Genomic DNA, 20,138 nt, shown 5'->3' with positions numbered 1-20,138 from the left:
AAACTGTCCCAAAACCAAATATAATAAAACCTTGATTATCGGTCACTTAATTAATTGTCAGACTCAAAAAAAAAAAACATCATGCAAGCCAGCGCCTAACAATTATTGAACTACTACTGCCGTGTGGTACACTGCGAGCTACAGTATGTACATTGGATCAACTCTCCCTAATGCTAACATGTAGTTTTCATCCCCAGCACCACGTCAGGCCACATTTTGAAATCACATTGTCATTTACATACCTTCAGTTTTAACAGCGTTTTGTAGCTTTTCACTTTTGTTATAATTAATCTACTAAACATTGTATAGCCAATAATCATATGCATGTGGTGTTAAAATTGTCACAAAAAATATTGAAATTATTAAATACTAGCTGACGCCCGCCATAACATATGGCGGTGTAAGAATAGGAATGGAAAACGGTGAGAAAGGAATTCAGAATCAAGAAGAAACAAATACTTCTTGAAAGACACAGTGTGCATGTAGAATTTCCGGCCAAGCAGGATTACATGTGAAAGTGATAAATAAATCAGGCTTTCCGAATTTACGTACTATGGCCATGGCAACCTGATAGTTTTGTTGCATGTATCTTGGACTTCCTGGAAATATGGATGGTAATATGATCATTTTGCCTACACGTATGTTGTTATTTTCAGCGTTTGCTTGCAGTGCGTCTGAAAGTTCCACGTGCAGATCTTGTTGATTTAATCTGAGATAGTTGAGACGCGCACCCTCTGTTTTAACATACGCATCTACGACGTACTGTTGGAATAGTTTGCCGCTGGAGTGTAAAATACTAAATGTATTCCTCATTGCTAATCTGTACGCATAAAATTGGCATTGAGTAAGCCTTATTTGCTTGGCGCTTCTTTAATCGGGAACATGTTGTAAATCTTTGTGACAGCTAATGTCTCCGTAAGGGAGTAAAAGTGGGTAATAAAAGTAGTTAAACCATAGGATCGCAATTCATATTGAGCGTGGAAATCTGTTTACAGGAGTTGCCTATGGGATAGATGCAAATATCCCTTTCGGCAGGCATTTCGCCATCTTCTTCAACGAAAATCGCTGCAATGTCAGGGCATTGTACCGTTGTATATCCTGCCTAGGGTTTTCCTTGAAAACCATTCGTACAGATGCTGTTGGATTGGACTGAGCAATTTCATGCATGTGTTTGTATGATTTAGTGAAGGGGTTGATGGTTCTGAGCATGGAACCTAGCTGGACAAGTACATTTTCGCTGCATGCAGAGTTTGCTTTATTTTGTTAGCGTACTTCAGTTGCTTGCGCTGTATCAAAAACATACAACTGTCCATATCCTGGAGAGGTAGAAGTGTTAGCGTATAGTGGAGTGATTTGGTGATAAATTTGCCCGTGTATTTTAAAACAGTATGGTCCGTGGCCAGGAGGTTGAGTTATCTGTGCACCCATGGAAGCAAACCCTAAAGAAGAGTTGTATTCTCAAATGTGTTCACGATAATTTTTAGCTTCTGATGTTTGCTGTTGTAAAGACACAGGTGGCTCCCGCAAAGGTGGTAAAGCTACTTTACCGTTGTGGCAGCACCTCGAGTACTTGTTGGATGTATTATGCTCAGCAGGCCAGTATAGTGCATGACATGGAAGACAACGAAAAGGAATCGAGAACTGCCGTGTGGGCGGGACCGGTTTTGAAAAGGAGCCGCAGATAGCATGGGGAAGGGTTTGGAAGAGGACAAATAGGAATCGAGAAATGCCATGTCGGCTGCGTGTGGGCGGGACCGGTTTTAAAGTGGAAGCAGGACGAACCAGAAGAGAAATATATATATGAGATTATACTTTTCTGAGATTCTGTTGATGAAATTAACAGTGTTTGCTGCCTGTTTGAAACTTGTTCAGTTGCTATGGTTGGCTGAGGATAGCGACACTGTTACTGCTTTGCTCTCCAGCTGCGCTGCTGTGCAGTTCTGTATCAGCATTGCAACATACAGCGGTCAACAAAGTGTGTTGTTACTACTTGCCGCAGCCCACTTTTTTTCTAACTGCCTGTATTAAATAATAATAATATTTCTCTGTTGCCTGTATTAAATAAATATTTTCAAATGATTTCACTTTTACAGAATTTTTTTTAGCTTGTATTAAATAATTTTTAAATTTTTACTTTTGTTTTCCTCATAACCCATTAAAATCCTTGCTTTATGTTTTTAAATTATGTCTCTACTTTTATATAATATATTGGTCTTTCTGTGTAGGGGGCATGTATAAATTTATATATATATATATATATATATATAAAGATTTAAAGAGTGTCCCGTATTTCTAATTTTCTGATCTGGCAACCCTAGCTTTTCATTAATCTTTTCATGGAGTTATTTGGAGTGTTCTTTTGTTTTTATTGTCTGGGTTAGGCCACCTTATTGTTCCACACTCATTATACTACATTCAGTTGAAACCCAAAAAGTACAGTACATTATTATTTGAATTCTAAAATCAGTTGGCTGCACCAGTGATGATTTAGGTGTGCCATGATTAAAGGGGATGAATACTTAAGTGATCGATTAATTTGTGTATTGTATTTGCAATTAATTTAGACCACTTTGACATTAAAGACTCTTTTTCTGTTGATCAGTGTCAAAAAAGTCAATTTACATCCACTGTGATTCAGTGTTGCATAACAATAAAATGTGAAAACTTCCAAGGGGTAAATACTTTTTATTGGCACTGTATGCATTTATGTAGATCGATAGTGTGGTCAAGTGAGGAAACACAAGTTTGCTAAATGTTGGAGCACCAACCTGGTCATCTCTGTCTACTTTGAACAAGCTTAAATGAAAGTACAAGTGTTCTAAGGCTTAGGAGGCAGTGAAAATAAATACAGAAACGAGAATACCCAATTATGGGCTTCAAGTTCAGGGTTTTTCCTTTTTGGAATGTCAGGTATGTAGGAGCTCCATCATGTAGTGTGCTCTGCTCACAGAGTAATGCCTCCTTCTTTTGACTGAGTTATTTATATGTGGGAGACTGAAAGGGGCAGAATCAGGTGCCCTCGCTGGGCATCTTCTCAGTGCTGTGGAGGGAAAAGGAGAGGACTTGGTTGGTGCCAGCAACCTCACTCGCCCTGGGGTGCTACCTTATATCTTATCTTCAAGGAACCCTGAGGGTGATCCACAGATGCACATGTTATTATGTGTGACAATAGATAGATAATGAACTGTAGGGACACTCTTGAGCTGTATACAACAAGTGAAACTAATAGACGACTTCTGACCTATAGGCCCTGCTACAAACATTAACCAGTGGCTTTTCTGTCACCTGTATTTGCCCTTCTCACCTACCATCATTCTGAGTCCCTTTCCTCTCTGTGCCCAGCTGAGCCCATGTCACCACCTGCCTCCCAAATGCAAACTCTTCGGACCAGCGGAAGAAAAATTCTTTTAAATTGTGCCCAGTGCTGCTTCTGGGAACACCACTATAAACTCTTCCTGGGTCCCGTATAAAATATCATTAATCTTTTGTATCCTATGGTTAAAAGCCACCCTAACAATTCACAGCCACAGGTGGTATTGCTAGTTCCTGTCACAGCAAAGAAGTACTAGAGATGGCCAAGAATGGTAGTCTTTCCTAGTACCCACTGCAACTTATTGTCCTTTGGTAGTTGAGGGAATCTCAAAGGATGCAGTAGGGCTTTTCCTACAATGCACAGGGTTTTGAGTGAACCCTTTCTACTATGTTGGTATCCAAAGACAATAAATTAGGGTACCTCTATCTAGACTAATTCCACAATATACAGTATATACGTATACAGTATATACTGCACATACATATATATGTGTGTACACTGCATATGTTCTTTTATTTTGTACATGAAGATATAACAAATGTGCATCCGACTGAGTCAGCTTGTGTCTCTAACTCAAAGATTATTACAATCTGCTAGAATGACCAAAATTACCTTAGAGAAAGAGAGAGTTAACCAGCTTTAGAGTACGATCAAATAGAAATTTTGCTGTCTGAAGTGTATGTGTATATATGTGTATATACAGTACTGTCCAAAAGTTTTAGGCAGGTGTGAAAAAATGCTGTAAACAAAGAATGCTTTCAGAAATATAAATAATGATTGTTTATTGTTATCAATTTACAAAATGCAAAGTGAGCGAACAAAAGAAAAATCTAAATCAAATCAATATTTGGTGTTGCTACCTTTTGCCTTCAAACCAGCATCAATTCTTATAGGTACACTTGCACAAAGTCAGGGATTTTGTAAGATTATAGTCAGGTGTGTGATCAACCAATTATACAAGACAGGTGCTAATGATCATCAATGTCACACGTAGGTTGAAACACAGTCATGAACTGAAACAGAAACAGCTGTGTAGGAGGCTTAAAACTGGGTGAGGAACAGCCAAACTCTGCTACCAAGGTGAGGTTGTGGAAGACAGTTTCATGTCATGGCAAGACTGAGCACAGCAACAAGACACAAGGTAGTTATACGGCATCAGCAAGGTCTCTCCCAGACAAAGATTTCAAAGCAGACTGAGTTTTCAAGATGTGCTGTTCAAGCTCTTTTGAAGAAGCACAAAGAAATGGGCAACGTTGAGGATCGTAGACGCAGTGGTCGGCCAAGGAAACTTAGTGCAGCAGATGAAAAACACATCACGCGTATTACCCTTCGAAATCGGAAGATGTCCAGCAGTGCCATCAGCTCAGAACTGGCAGAAACCAGTGGGACCCAGGTACACCCATCTACTGTCCAGAGAAGTCTGGCCAGAAGTGGTCTTCATGGAAGAGTTGTGGCCAAAAAAGCCATACCTCCGACGTGGAAACAAGGCCAAGCGACTCAAATATGCACGAAAACATAGGAACTGGGGTGCAGAAAAATGGCAGCAGGTGCTCTGGACTGATGAGTCAACATTTGAAATATTTGGCTGTAGCAGAAGGCAGTTTGTTCATCGAAGGGCTGGAGAGCGGTACAATAATGAGTGTCTGCAGGCAACAGTGAAGCATGGTGGAGGTTCCTTGAACGTTTGGGGCTGCATTTCTGCAAACGGAGTTGGAGATTTGGTCAGGATTAATGGTGTTCTCAATGCTGAGAAATACAGGCAGATACTTATCCATCATGCAATACCATCAGGAAGGCATATGATTGGCCCCAAATTTATTCTGCAGCAGGACGACGACCCCAAACATACAGCCAAAGTGATTAAGAACTATCTTCAGCGTAAAGAAGAACAAGAAGTCCTGAAAGTGATGGTATGGCCCCTACAGAGCCCTGATCTCAACATCATCGAGTGTGTCTTGGATTACATGAAGAGACAGAAGGATGTGAGGAAGCCTACATCCACAGAAGATCTGTGGTTAGTTCTCCAAGATGTTTGGAACAACCTACCAGCCGAGTTCCTTCAAAAACTGTGTGCAAGTGTACCTAGAAGAATTTGATGCTGTTTTGAAGGCAAAGCACCAAATATTGATTTGATTTAGATTTCTCTTATGTTCATTCACTGCATTTTGTTGATTGATGAAAATAAATGATTAACACTTCCATTTTTGAAAGCATTCTTTGTTTACAGCATTTTTTCACACCTGCCTAAAACTTTTGCACAGACCCCAATCGGGTCTCCCCCCGGCACGAGACTGGCATTTCTTGGTCCCGCCTCTATACAGTCATTGGCGGGAACCCAAGATACACCGGCCAATCCCATGCCTGTCACGGGGAGGGACTTCTGGTCCGCAGCCATTTTGGCTCTTCTCCTAGTGCGGTGATGAGCTGGCTATTTGGGTTGCAGCGTCTCCCTTTCCGCAGCCTCTGCTGCTGCTTCTTGGAAGCCCCGCAGACCAGTGCGAGTCTGCCACCGACAAGGATCCGGGCAGCCCTTGCCTGCTAAAGATCAAACAGACGCGCCCCCACAGGGCCGGTTGCCGACAAGCAGGGCACTCACCTCATGGGTCCCATCTGTCCGGGGAAGCGTCCCCGGCATGGCCTCTCTCAACACCGCGCTGTCCCAGGCGCCTTCCCCAACAGCACGCTCCCTAGAGCCCGCTGCACCCAGGTAAGGCCCGTCGATGTTTCACCTCACCAGGAGAGAACCTCGTGACCGTGGTCCACTGACGATCCTTTGGGCAAGACTTTCTTCCGGGATTGTAGGCACGCCGCTCCCGTGGCACGTGTGTGGGCGCACCTGCTGCGCCGAGCCGTCCACAAAATTACTTTTTTCTGGGGTTCCCCGACTTGGAACAGGCGGATCATCCCATCTGGGATGCCATTGTAGACACTGGCTCAGACACAGACAGGCAGACACACTCATGTCACCCAACACACGTTTATTTACACTATTATTTACAATTTTCAAGTGCCACAAACTCCAATCTTCCCCAAAGTCCAGGCCAACCACTCTGCCTCTTTGGACCGCCTCCTTCTCTCTTTCTATCACCTTGTCCTGCTTCCACCTGACTCCAGCCTCGAATGAAGGGAGGCGGCCCCTTTTATCCGTACCCGGATGTGTTCCAGGTGTGTACCGGCAATCCTGCGGTGTGGCGGAAATGCCGGCTGTCCTCCCGGAAGCACTCCAGGTGTTCCCTCTCTTCTTCCCCCCAGCACTTCCTGGTGTGGCGGAAGTACTGGGGTCCAGGGTCCTTCAGGCAGGGGGACGCCCCTGGCGGTGGCCACAGGCCCCTACAGGGTTGGGCTTCCAAGCCCTGTACCCGTGGACCCCAATACAACCAGGGCGGACGCCCCCTCGCGGTCTGGAGGAGGAATGAGTCCTCCTGTCTTCCTAGGCGTCACGGCCAGGCATGAGCCCCGTCCGGGTGCCACAATATATATATATATATATATATATATATATATATATATATATATATATATATATATATATATATATACAGTTAGGTTCATAAATATTTGGACAGAGACAACTTTCTTTCTAATTTTGGTTCTGTACATTACCACAATGAATTTTAAATGAAACAACTCAGATGCAGTTGAAGTGCAGACCGTCAGCTTTAATTCAGTGGGGTGAACAAAACAATTGCATAAAAATGTGAAGCAACTAAAGCATTTGTTAACACAATCCCTTCATTTCAGGGCTCAAAAGTAATTGGACAATTGACTCAAAGGCTATTTCATGGGCAGGTGTGGGCAAGTCCGTCATTATGTCATTATCAATTAAGCAGATAAAAGGCCTGGAGTTGATTTGAGGTGTGGTGCTTGCATGTGGAAGATTTTGCTGTGAACAGACAACATGCAGTCAAAGGAGTTCTCCATGCAGGTGAAAGAAGCCATCCTTAAGCTGCGAAAACAGAAAAAACCCATCTGAGAAATTGCTACAATATTACGAGTGGCAAAATCTACAGTTTGGTACATCCTGAAAAAGAAAGCAAGCACTGGTGAACTCAGCAACACAGAAAGACCTGGATGTCCATGGAAGACAACAGTGGTGGATGATCGCAGAATCATTTCCATGGTGAAGAGAAACCCCTTCACAACAGCCTACAAAGTGAACAACACTCTCCAGGGGGTAGGCGTATCGATATCCAAGTCTACCATAAAGAGAAGACTGCATGAAAGTAAATACAGAGGGTGCACTGCAAGGTGCAAGCCACTCATAAGCCTCAAGAATAGAAAGGCTAGATTGGACTTTGCTAAAGAACATCTAAAAAAGCCGGCACGGTTCTGGAAAAACATTCTTTGGACAGATGAAACCAAGATCAACCTCTACCAGAATGATGGCAAGAAAAAAGTATGGAGGAGGCGTGGAACAGCTCATTATCCAAAGCATACCACATCATCTGTAAAACACGGTGGAGGCAGTGTGATGGCTTGGGTGTGCATGGCTGCCAGTGGCACTGGGACACTAGTGTTTATTGATGATGTGACACAGGACAGAAGCAGCCGAATGAATTCTGAGGTGTTCAGAGACATACTGTCTGCTCAAATCCAGCTAAATGCAGTCAAATTGATTGGGCGGCGTTTCATGATACAGATGGACAATGAGCCAAAACATACAGCCAAAGCAACCCAGGAGTTTATTAAAGCAAAGAAGTGGAAAATTCTTGAATGGCCAAGTCAGTCATCTGATCTTAACCCAATTGAGCATGCATTTCACTTGTTGAAGATTAAACTTCACACAGAAAGGCCCACAAACAAACAGCAACTGAAAGCCGCTGCAGTAAAGGCCTGGCAGAGCATTAAAAAGGAGGAAACCCAGCATCTGGTGATGTCCATGAGTTCAAGACTTAAGTCTGTCATTGCCAGCAAAGGGTTTTCAACCAAGTATTAGAAATGAACATTTTATTTCCAGTTGTTTAATTTGTCCAATTATTTTTGAGCCCCTGAAATGAAGGGATTGTGTTAAAAAATGCTTTAGTTGCCTCACATTTTTATGCAATTGTTTTGTTCACCCCACTGAATTAAAGCTGAAAGTCTGCACTTCAACTGCATCTGAGTTGTTTCATTTAAAATTCATTGTGGTAATTTAGCAGAACCAAAATTAGAAAAAAGTTGTCTCTGTCCAAATATTTATGGACCTAACTGTATATATATATATATATATATATATATATATATATATATATATATATATATATATATATATATATAATAAGTATTTCCTTATCTCTGAATCATACATCTCATCTGTAAATTGGCATACATTTTGCCCAGGAAAAAGTGAAATACATCCAAGTTCTGGCTTGCTTCAAAGGAGGACTGTTGTTACGATTATTCCTTCTTCCAGTTTTCCTCATTACTGTTTTTATTTTGCTTAATATAAGATTTCTGAAACAGTGAAGAAATGAGATGCTAACTTTTTTTCCACTCATGAGCTACATATCTATCTTGTGTTTTTTCCTTAATAATGCATAAAAGTGACACATTTCACTGGTAGTTTATAATGCTGCAGCAAATATACATAAAAACAAATAATGGTGCAATGCAGATGCAGCCTCACCCACGCTGGGCTGAGCTATAAATACAGACATTTATAGTTGACATCTTCTCTTTGATGACCTGGGAGAGTCTTTGTTTGTTTTTTTTTCAGGTTCAGACTATTCAGAAATTGAATGTGTTGAATGTTATTCTCTTTCACATTAAGCACCTTGTTGTGAGCGATGCTATATAAATCCAAAGATTGATTGTATGAGGCTCTCATACAGAGTATCTCCACATCTACTGTTGTGCTGCTGTCACTCATGTGTATTGCAGTTTGTGCCCCAGGCTGCTGTAGTCACCTTATGTGCTGCACGCCAACTGTCCATGCTTTTTTGTTTTTAATCATTTGCCATTTAGTCAAATGAAAAAACAAGAAAATAGAAAATAAAATAAAAACTGATGTATATATTCTTTGAAAATTTCCACAATATTTGGATGGAAGCACATTGTGATGCAGTCCTGGAATCCCAGTGGAGATTTATATAGCTGCCAATATGTACAGCTTTGTTAGGATCCTCTGTGAATTTATTAAGCTTCATTCGGAATATTTTTTGTTTGTTTCATATATAGTCATTTTTGGTTATTATTTACATTAATAATATCATAATTATATATGTTAAGCTTTATGTCTAGGGATGCTTCTCTGTTGCTATGGTGCCTTTGCACACTGGATCAGATGGTGACAAGTTCACTTTATTTTTTTACATTTTCTGGCAATAAATATTTCTTTTCTCAATTTTGCTTTTTAATTTTACCCTATATGAAAGTTCACCTGATTGAAATTTTGTAATATTAAGTGCTTTGTCCTCAAGTCTCACCCAACTATATAATAATATAAAATAAAACACCAGCAACATGATCTTATATACTTATGAAGGGCATTTTCACTAGACACAGATTTTCTTTGGCATGACTCTTAACAACAACTGAATGATTTATATGGTACTCCTGTGCAAGATAAACATTGTTCTCTTAGAACTTCTTCCACTTTTAATCAGTGTTCTTCAATTTATTTTTCTTCTGGGTGAAATGATTTAGTGGCTAGGTTACTAAAAATTACCCAAAACTAGAATGCTGTTGTTTGTTTTTATGTAAAGTGCCTTTTAATGATGGTCATCATGAAGCTCACTATATAATATATTGATTCGTGACCTATGCATGGGGATTACTAGTGCATGGGAAGAAAAACTGATTATCTTCCCTGGCAGCAATAATATAACATCTTCTAAAGAGTTACCTTACGTCTACAACACATACTCATTTTTCTACAGTTTAATCTCTGTAAAATGGTCTAAATTAATTAGAAATATAAACTGAACAAGTATAAAGACAAAAATGCAGTTTTATGCATTTTCTAATCAAAGTCAAAGATGTATTAAATGCTGCCTAAAGTTCTACATTTAGGGCAAACATGTGAGTCTGGACCTACTGACCACTACTGAGACTATAACTTAGCACTCATCTCACAGGTGGTGCTGCCATTATAAGTCCTCCTCACTGGGGGTCTAATGTCCTCATCCTGACTGAGTGCTAAAAGCAACCATTGTAGGCAGTCAAGCCAAAAGTGACATGTCTCAACTGTCTAATCAGGCTTCTTCCAGCAAGGGAGTGTTTTCTCCATAGCAGAGCTGTTGCACTTGAGCTTTGCTATAAGACCATAGTGCTTAATTGGTGCTGTACTGGTTTTCTTTGTTTTATTTTTCTTATCATCTTTACTAAGGTAATATGAGCCTTTTGTGCTATCACTTTCCATTTTGATGCTTGATGGATTGTGTGGCATTAAGAAGGTCATTGATAAAATGGTTGCAAGATTTTGAATGTCTCCGTTTTTCCAGGTTTTATTGAAATGTATGCAGTTTAAGGTCTCAATGTGCTCGAAATTAAAGCGTAGAAAGTGAGACTTGTTTATTTCAATAACTTAATAGAATACTCCAACCAAAAATGAGATATATTTTTTTAACTGTTTTTGGGAAGATGTTGACGTTTTGTTGAAATTCAATGTAGAGGAAGGTAATCGGCTCTAAACTGTGACAAAACTTGCCATTACGTTTTATTTTGACTCTTTGCTAGGAGGAAAAGCAACTTCATTGCATCATTTGCATGAGTAGCAAAGAGCAAACAACCTCTATAATGGCATCAACATCTGGCGAGAGACCAAAGCGAATGCGCAAAGCAAAATACTCCATGGACAAAGTTTTGTATATTATCACTGAATCGTATTCTGCCTTGTCAGACTCCAGTTTTGATGCAAGTGATCTGGTGATGGAGATCAAAAATGAAAGTGAGCTACCAGCATCAGCTGATCAGTCCCCAGCTGATCGTGGTGCTGAACATGTTCTTGTAGCTGGTGAGCCTACAGTAATGTTCGCCTGGGAGGACCGCCACTTATGATGACAAGAGATAGAAACCAAATAGTGTGACACTGTGACTGCTACAGCCACCCACCTGCCACGCAAACACAACCAGGCAGCTGGCCCACCGTGCATTCCTGCTGGCCCCTTCGAGCCGCCCCCGTACAGCTGCTGCTTCTAGAGCAACATCAGCCACAGCGCACAGCAACAAACATTTTATGTTGACTTATATGTGAATCCATTGCTTTTTGTGCTTTTCAGAAAACTCAGTTTTATTTTTTTTTTAGAAAAAAAATATTCAGCCCTCAAAGAGTTAAATATTTCTTACCCCATGTATTTTGTAGTGGTGGGTGAGAATCATTTTTAATCTTGTGTTTACATGGAGAAATTATATATTGAATATTCAAACTCAGTAGCCCCCATGTTGACCAGTTCTACATAACGGCAAATGTTGTGAATAGTCCACAAGTCCGACATCCGTTCGTATGGTCAAAAGTGCAAAATGTGTGCATTTTTTGCTGAAATGTTAGCAACAGTGTTACATCCTGAAAACTTTGCGTTAAATTTCAAGAGCAAAGATGTTGAAGACAGGAATCTTGACCACTGAATGAGGGAGAGAGGCAGATCTTCAATTCAAAAGCACAGCATTGGTGGAATGACATTGTTATATAATAAATCATCTCCTTTTTAAGATCTTATTTATATAATTTTGATGAATTACTAGGGTTTAACTAATACTAATAACTAAATGGGGAGCTTATTTCAGTTGCTTTTCACCCTTGATAGTGAATAACAGTGAATTCAAGCTAGGATTGGTCATTTAGTATTAATAGTTAATTTTCTTTTGGTAATTATTGGGTACTACTCTATTGGGTAGAAAAGTTTTGGGGAAAAAAAAAATATGTTTAGGAAAATTGCAGGACAGTCAGTCATAGACACTCCACCACTTTCACACAAATCAATGCCATTTTTCAGTTGACTTGGAATCTGCTGTGTATGAAAGTTATTGAGCCACCACAAGTCTATTTAGGCTACTTCATGACATTATAAAGTGCTGTTAAAAAGCAGGTACAGTATTTAATATAGACTACTAACACATGTAATTGTGTTCTGTTATCTCTGTTATTTTTTAATGTATCTCATTGTTACAAAAATATTTAATAAACAAAAATTTGATAACTGATACTTGGATGAACTAACTAAAAATGTGAAATGCTCCACATTTCACACCAGTTAACTTAGTCACTGAACACACCTGAGTGTTATACCCTGCATTAATTTTCTAACTTGTTGATTAATGTTTCATTATGTCTATAATGTGAATTAATAAACTTCAAAATAGTTAATAGTTTACAAATTTAGTGCTGACATAAACATTAAGGTTTATAAGGTAACTGTGATGGGTTTAGATGTTGAAAATGATTTCCTTATGTAGCAGTGCTGATAAAATTTGCAAAGAACTTTGTAACTCTGCTTGGGCAGTAAACCTGAGTTTGTGTTCTGGGAGCCAACTGAGGAGGTACCACCTAAGAGAAGATCAGCCATTTACCATTTAAGTGTTACAATGAGCCCATTGACTTCTCTTTACTCGTAATAACTCACAATACACTTCTAATATTTCTGCTTTGTCATTTTCCTGATATTATGTAAATTAATAATAAACTTCAAAAAACAAAAGAACATTGCAGATTTTAACAGGCACCACAATAAGAAACTGCTCCTAATATACAGGTGACATTCAGAGGCACAATCGAATAAAAGATGTTGTTGAGCAACATTTCAAGAAAAATTAATATTAGCTCCCACTAACAGATAAATATGTACTTGATATATGAAAGCTGTTTCAAAGTCTGATTTGTAACTACTAGAAGTTAAAATTAAATTGCATTCTTGTATAAGCTCTTTATATTTATAAACTTTCGTTATTATGAAAAAAAACTGCAATGTGTTTAAAAGCATCCATCCCTTTTCTGACCCGCTTTTCTAGTTTAGTATCACAGGCAAGTGGCTCCAATACGACAAACCAACTGTAGATTAACACAGACTGTGGAGGAGTGTGTTCTGTCAAGATTCAGTTCCATTAATTGTCTGAAAATCCGATCACATTATATTCCTAGGTTTGCTTTACATTGTCTAAGTGTGTATTGTCAAGAGTCACAGTGACATTGCAGGAAAAAAGTAACCTTCACCTAGCTGACAGCTACTTTTAATTCAATGCCAATATGCTTTTTTTTTCCAATGTGACTTGCAGAGCAAAAAATGATTCTAAATATTTGACTGACACTTCCAAACGTTTTGATCCAAATTAATTTAAAGAATGTCATTTATGAATTGTGCAGTATCTGCAAATCCCAGATAATGAAAACTACAGTTGCAAAAATGTACATACAAGTTCATCAGAAATGAATTAATCCTTCATTTCTCAAGCTCAGTTAATCCAATTCTGGGTTGTGGGCAAGGGCTGACCTACAAGTGGGGGTTCTGGGTGTGCATCCAGGGGCCCATGATGTCAAGATGATTTTTTGGATTACCCCATGTCTGCCTTGATACAACATCACCCTTCATTTGGAGGAGGCAGGCTGTTGACAGACACCATTACACAATATACTGAGTGTTTATTTACAAACTCTATATATGTGAACTCTGACAAACTACCAGATCTGATGTGAATGTCACACATGTGTTAATTCTTTCTTCATTTGGAGAATGTAGTCTATGGACACGTAACCACTACACAGTGATACTTAGTGTCGATATACATATAGGTGAACTGTATACTGTATGTTACCTCTGGCACAGACGTCAATGGATTTTACCTGGATGCCAAAAGTCAACATCTACAGTATCTTCCCATGATTTCACTAATACCCACCCCTCACCACCTTTGCTTGACTAAACAATCATTTATCTGCAAGTCAAAATAACTAAGGGTGGAGATGCCGAAATCAAGAATGAGAAATGCCACACTGCTTTAAACGACTCTGTGTCCATGTGCTGCATTATTAAAAATATGATCAGCTCTCTGTTAATGTGCTAAGTCACCCAGGGGCCTGTGGGGGTCTTAATCTGGCATTGATTGTAGGGCAGCCTATTTCTTCACCAGCAGGTGCAGTGGCCGAACTATGCTTGACTGGGGTGGCCATCCATCACATTCACTAATATTTGGCCAGCTTAAATCTCCAGTAGGCCTAACTTACATTAAGTTTAAATAAATTCGCACTTATTTTATAATGTTGCCTGCATCCTGTGATGTCAGTGAAAGACTGCTAATCAAACTGATTATGAAAAATGGTCTACCTACTTTATCAAGGTTTGTATTGCTTTTAATGGAATAAGCATAGAGTGCAGGGGAGTGCTTGTGTGGTCCTAGCCTGTTCAGGGTCAGTACCTGCTTTACTCCTAATGATGCCAAAGCAAATTCTGCCACCCAGGACCCTGAATTAAATTAGGCAGATTTCTTAATGAATGGATAAAAGAGTAAATTGAATTGTCTTAATTGTTTGAATTAAATTTATCTTTCCATCCCATTAATTGGTTTGTATAGTCTTTACTGTATGGTATTCACTACAAAGGGATAAGCTTACCACTGCAGGTACATACTGTGAAATTCGTCATTAAAGTTGATTTTTTTTTATAACATTAACAATATTCAAATGGAAAATTAAATGTTTACTCCTTAATTGGGGTTAATGGCTTCATAGTAATTGACCCTTTTGATTTTTATGAGTACATTTGTAAAAGAGCCTCAGACTCTACAGTAGATGTTTTGTAAAAACAGTAATCAAGGTACAGCTGCTGCACTTGAAATTCAACACAAAGTTATTTTTTTAAACATGCAACACACCCAGCTTTGCTTTTTAAATTAATTTTAAACATGAAAAGTATTGCAAATTCATTACTACTGCTGTTTTAAAAGCTGTGCTTTGTGATTTAACAATCTTAGAAAAATGATGCAAAGTACATCAGACTTGGAATGAGCAATTTTGGGATTCTAACAATTTAAGAGTAATATTATTCAGATTTCTTTTAATCATAAGGTTTTAAGCCACTACCTTACTCATGATCTGCAAAGACTGGTTTTAAATTTTTTTTTATCCACTTTTATCAAAATGTATTTTATATGGGATCATATTCTGTACACCAGTGCTATTATGGTGTAGCATTCTGAAACTCCGTTTTACTTTTCTTTCTCATATTGTGGCAAAGCAGTAAAGGATTACTTACCTTGCCCAGGATGACTTTGGCCACATGTGTATAGTCGGAATTTCTGCTTTACTGGATGCTGAGAGGAGCAGATAGGGAATGACTCATTCTGATTAAAGTATAATGCAGTATCAAACACATAATAATGGAAAAAATGATAACTAATTGTTCTGTTTTTTGTTAAGCTAAAAAGTAAAGGGTTATATACTGTATGTCATTAGAAATGAAGCAGTGAAATAAAACACATTTAATTCAAATAAATGAAATGATATTCTTTAATTTAAAAATAAAATAATCTCTTATATTGCATAAAGGTACAATTAATGTACAATTCTACATTCTGTTACAAATTTTGGAGTTAAGCCCTCACAGTTCTTGTTTAGCTCAAGTAGGAAGGCTTGTCTGACAAACTGATCCCCATTTTTCTCTAGGTTTTGATTTAGCGTATATCAACCTCTGCCACGTGGAAGAAAAAAAAAATGGCCAACAATGCAGTTGTTTTACTCTAAGTGTGCGGGTGAATGGTGCCCCGTTTAGGGATAGTTGTGTCCAAATCTACCAGGATAGTTTCTGGTAGGTTTGAGACAGTTATGTTTTTAGGATGACAGTAACATTCAATGGGTTTAGTTAGCTGCAAATGCCTTCCCCAGTTCTTTTGAAAGGCACCTGACTTGGAATTATTTTATTTTTCATGTTTAGGTGTTTTTATCTGTTGTACTTTCATATTGCAGTGACAGTTTATTAAAGCCATGTTAAAGTCGGACTTGCTGGATGATTGTTGAAGGCTGAGAGAGGCACAGTTAGATAGTACTGAAAATCTAAATGATTTTTTTCCTGAGAGTGGGACTTTAGGATGGCAAAATGGTCAAGGCCAGGGCACATGATCTCTTCTGTCTTAGTGTCTTATCACTATTTGTAGAGCCAGCAGTGACGACATTCAGTGCATTTTACATGTTCTGGTCATCAAAGGGAATGACAGGATGAAATGGGGAGAAATTTTGGGGCGCCAACCTGGCTGCCCTCGTTTACACAACAGTTTAAACAAAAACAATACTCGATGGTGTGACAATGACATAAAAATTTGCTGTCTCCAAAATAACTTGGCTACAGTAATAAAGACTGTTTCATCTTTTGTTAGATTAGTGAGGAGCTCATTTGTTCTGGTTGCTTAGTAAGAAGTGATGCCTCCTTCTGGGCTCTCGTGATTTATGGCTCAGGGACAAGATGAGGTGGAGTCATTTGCCTTTGGTGGGTGGTTTCTCTGCACTGTGGAGGAAGAAGAAAAGACAGTGGCAGCACCCCCTCTCTGTTCAGGTTGGAACCACATACCTGGGTGGAACTCGTATGGTGACACTCTGATGCGTATGTGTGACAGTACACACACATAATCGGGTTAAGCTGAATAACCCAGTTAAGGCAGAGACCTGCTTTCTTAAATATCCGTGTTTACATGTTCTAGTAATCTTCTGGTGTGCTCCTTTGATAAAATGCTCCAACATTATTATACTGTGCAAAAAAGAGTTATATGTCATCATCACCCACCGCGAAGCAGAAAGTAAACATGACACCCATGATCATTTTCTTGTGTTTTATAAATATGTTTAGTCAAATTGACACTTTATTTATTCGTTTCTGTTACGTGATTTCATGCAGCTACCATTTCTGTTTGGCTGTGCGATTGAGCCCTGGAAAGGACTGGGTACGTTATGCTTCTTGCCTTATACCCAGTGCTGCTGGAATAATAATAGCACAGGTATTATTACATCAATAAGATATATGTTATGTTACTTGTTATCTTAAAAAGATATCGGACAACATAATGTACACTATTTTTAATGTGTTACCCTACTACTCTTGAGGTTATGTTACAAAGTTTAGCACTGTGATTGCCTCGACATTTGCCTCTGGAAATGTATTTTGTGGATGTTTCTTCCCATGACTGCATGTGTGAAGCAAATACAGAGAACACAACAGACAAGCGCAGACTACAAAATCCTTAATGCTAACCCAGTTAAGGGTTTACATAGCCACATAATTGAATTATTCGTGGAGAAATCTACCTCTGTTAATCAAGTTTCTCACAGGCTAATAACTCAAAATCAGAATAAGGGTTTACATGGCATTTTAGAAATCAGATTTCTGTGAATAATTGGATTATGTAAATGTGCTGATTGATTTTAGAGAGGTGAAACATAGCTCTGTAAAGACAAGAAGATTCAGGCAGCTGCTTTCTATCTCAGTCCCATCTACTTGTCTTCTCCTAAGAAATTTCATAGATTTGTCATAAAAATATTGCAAAGTAGTAGGCCTGTTGGCCCAGTGGTTAGCAGAGCTGTTTCACACCTATACATTCATCAGTTTAAATTCAATGACTGTGTGTATTTTTTTAAGGGTGTACATTTTTGCTGAGTCCATACGAACTTTTCTGTGGATGTTCCAGTTTTCCTCCCACCTCACAGAGATAAGAATATAAGGGATATTAGTGACTCTGAATTGGTCTGGTGTGAGTGTGAACAGGTCCTGTAATGGACTTGTGCTCTGTGCAGAGCCAATTCCCACCTCTTGTCTAATGCTGCGTCTAAACCTTCTCATTCACCAGGATTGGATTTAGAAAGTCTGATACTGGGCAGATGAATGTTGTATCTTTCAGTTGCCTCCGAATCATTTTACAATGATCAAATCAAAATATAATTTTAACAGAGTGTAATTGAACTGTTTTTACTTAATTGATATTTTTAGCATTTCATCTTGGGACCATTTTTATATTGTGAGCTATGAATCTTTGTCCTGAGAATTTTAAAACTTTCACTCTACTGCAAATGTAGAGTAGACTATACAGTCTAGTTAAACTTTGTCAACTGTCTCTGCCTCAGATGGTGTGTGTCTCACAAAAAGCAGTAAGAAAGGTTGAAACTTCATATCCATAGAAAAGAAGCTCTAAGCCACATGGTGAGTTGGCGGTGAATTCAGAGCATCACCCAGTGTTCCACTCTTTTAATGGTCTTTTCATATTAATCACAGTCCATTCAGTCTACTGGTTCAGGGCCATAAAGGTTTGCCAGCTTCACAGAAGTTCATTTCAATGAGTGAGTGTTGCCTCTTTTTGCCAAAGTTCTTCACAGAGGAGGAGTGCTCACTGCCAGTCATTTCTGATAGCTCAGAAGTGACTTAAGGTCAGTGTCATTCTTGATATGTAAGAATGTCACGTTCCTAGCATGGTGATCTTCTCATGCATGAAAAATAGTTTCTTTTTTAGGGTACAAATGCGCCCCCACATCCTGTATGTGACATTTCCCAGTGTGAAAGCATTGATGACATCATTTACTGTCAAAAGGTTACAATGTAATAAAGTTAATCCATTTTTTTATATAGTGCCTCATAGCATGCTCCTACACAAAGCATTTTATATAATCAAGTTAAATAAAGAAAAGTTAAACAATATATATTTAGGTTATTCTTACCATTTAGGGTGCTGTACACATTTATAATCACATCATAGTTGACAATAAAAAAAATACACCACACAAAAATGCCATATCATTTATATATAAAGAATATAAATATTTACGTCCACTGTCCTGGATCTGATTCTATTTTTTGTACTATATCCTCAAAGACATACTGGTTAATTTAGGGTGAACTATATACTCCGAAGGCAGTATCTCATCTGAGGGCAGATAAGGAGGCGTTTGTTAGAGGAATCTGTGAGCAATGACACACCATCTATGGTCCAGTGACCCACATCCTGCTTACAGAGGAATTGAAGCATTGCGTACATTCTTTTGTTCCTCACAGTCAGGGCAGTTGATGGAACGGTCCTTATGGATGACACTGCAGTTATGACCCACTGGGCTGGCTACTTTGGGCCGCTGTTAAAGCTGATCCTCCGACTAGGACATTGGATAGCTCTGGGACCACTGTTCCTGAGGATGATCTTCCAATTAGCTGTGAACCACCCAATCTCACTGAGATTGCACATGTGGTGAACCAGCTGAAGGTAGGGAGGGCTGCACGGATCTGTGAAATTTGGGGTGAACTTCTCCAGGCTGGTGGTAAGACTGTTGTCCTAGCATTACAAGCAGTTGTTACTTCCATTTGGGAGAAGGGTGTCATCCAAACTGACTGGAAAACCAGGACTTGTCCCTATCTGGAAAGGGAAGGGGGATCGCCTGGATTGTGGCAACTACAGGGGGAAACCACTGTTCTTGCAGCCAGGTAAGGTCCTTGCGGCATTCGACACAGTTCATCGAGCTGCCCTGTGGGACATCCTGAGACTTCGTGGGATCCCCTGAAGATTACTGGATATCATGGCTGGCCCGTGCACTGGTACTGTGAATGCTGTGTAGAGTAGAGGCAGAATCTCTGTGTTTTTCCCAGTTGATTCTGGGGTTTGTCAGGGGTGTGTTCTTACTATTACATTGTTCAATGCTGGCATGGACTGGGTCGTGGGGTCCAGCGGCTGTGGGGCATCTGTTGGTGAAGAAGATTCACCGATCTGTACCTTGCTGACAATGCTGTGATCTTTGCAGAGTCAATGGAGGTTCTGATCGGGACTCTTGAGAGACTGAGTGAGGAGTCTGAGTGTCTGGGCATGCGAGTGTCCTCAATAAAAGCCAAGATCCAGGCCTTTAATGACCTCTTAGGCACAACCATTAGCAGTGTGTCTGTCTACGGAGAGAGTGTCA

The 20,138-nt window shown here is 39.3% G+C and overlaps 1 protein-coding gene across 1 annotated transcript in view; it reads left to right on the top strand.

The window, feature by feature from the left end:
- tsnare1 (T-SNARE Domain Containing 1) overlaps nucleotides 1-20,138 on the top strand; it is a 919,576-nt gene that overhangs the window by 625,171 nt on the left and 274,267 nt on the right. The window lies entirely within an intron of this gene.

The sequence above is a fragment of the Erpetoichthys calabaricus genome, chromosome 13 (assembly GCF_900747795.2).
Source record: "Erpetoichthys calabaricus chromosome 13, fErpCal1.3, whole genome shotgun sequence".
NCBI classification, from domain to species: Eukaryota; Metazoa; Chordata; class Cladistia; order Polypteriformes; family Polypteridae; genus Erpetoichthys; species Erpetoichthys calabaricus.
The sequence above is the reverse complement of the archived record's forward strand: the minus strand, read 5'-3'. Positions and strand labels throughout refer to the sequence as shown.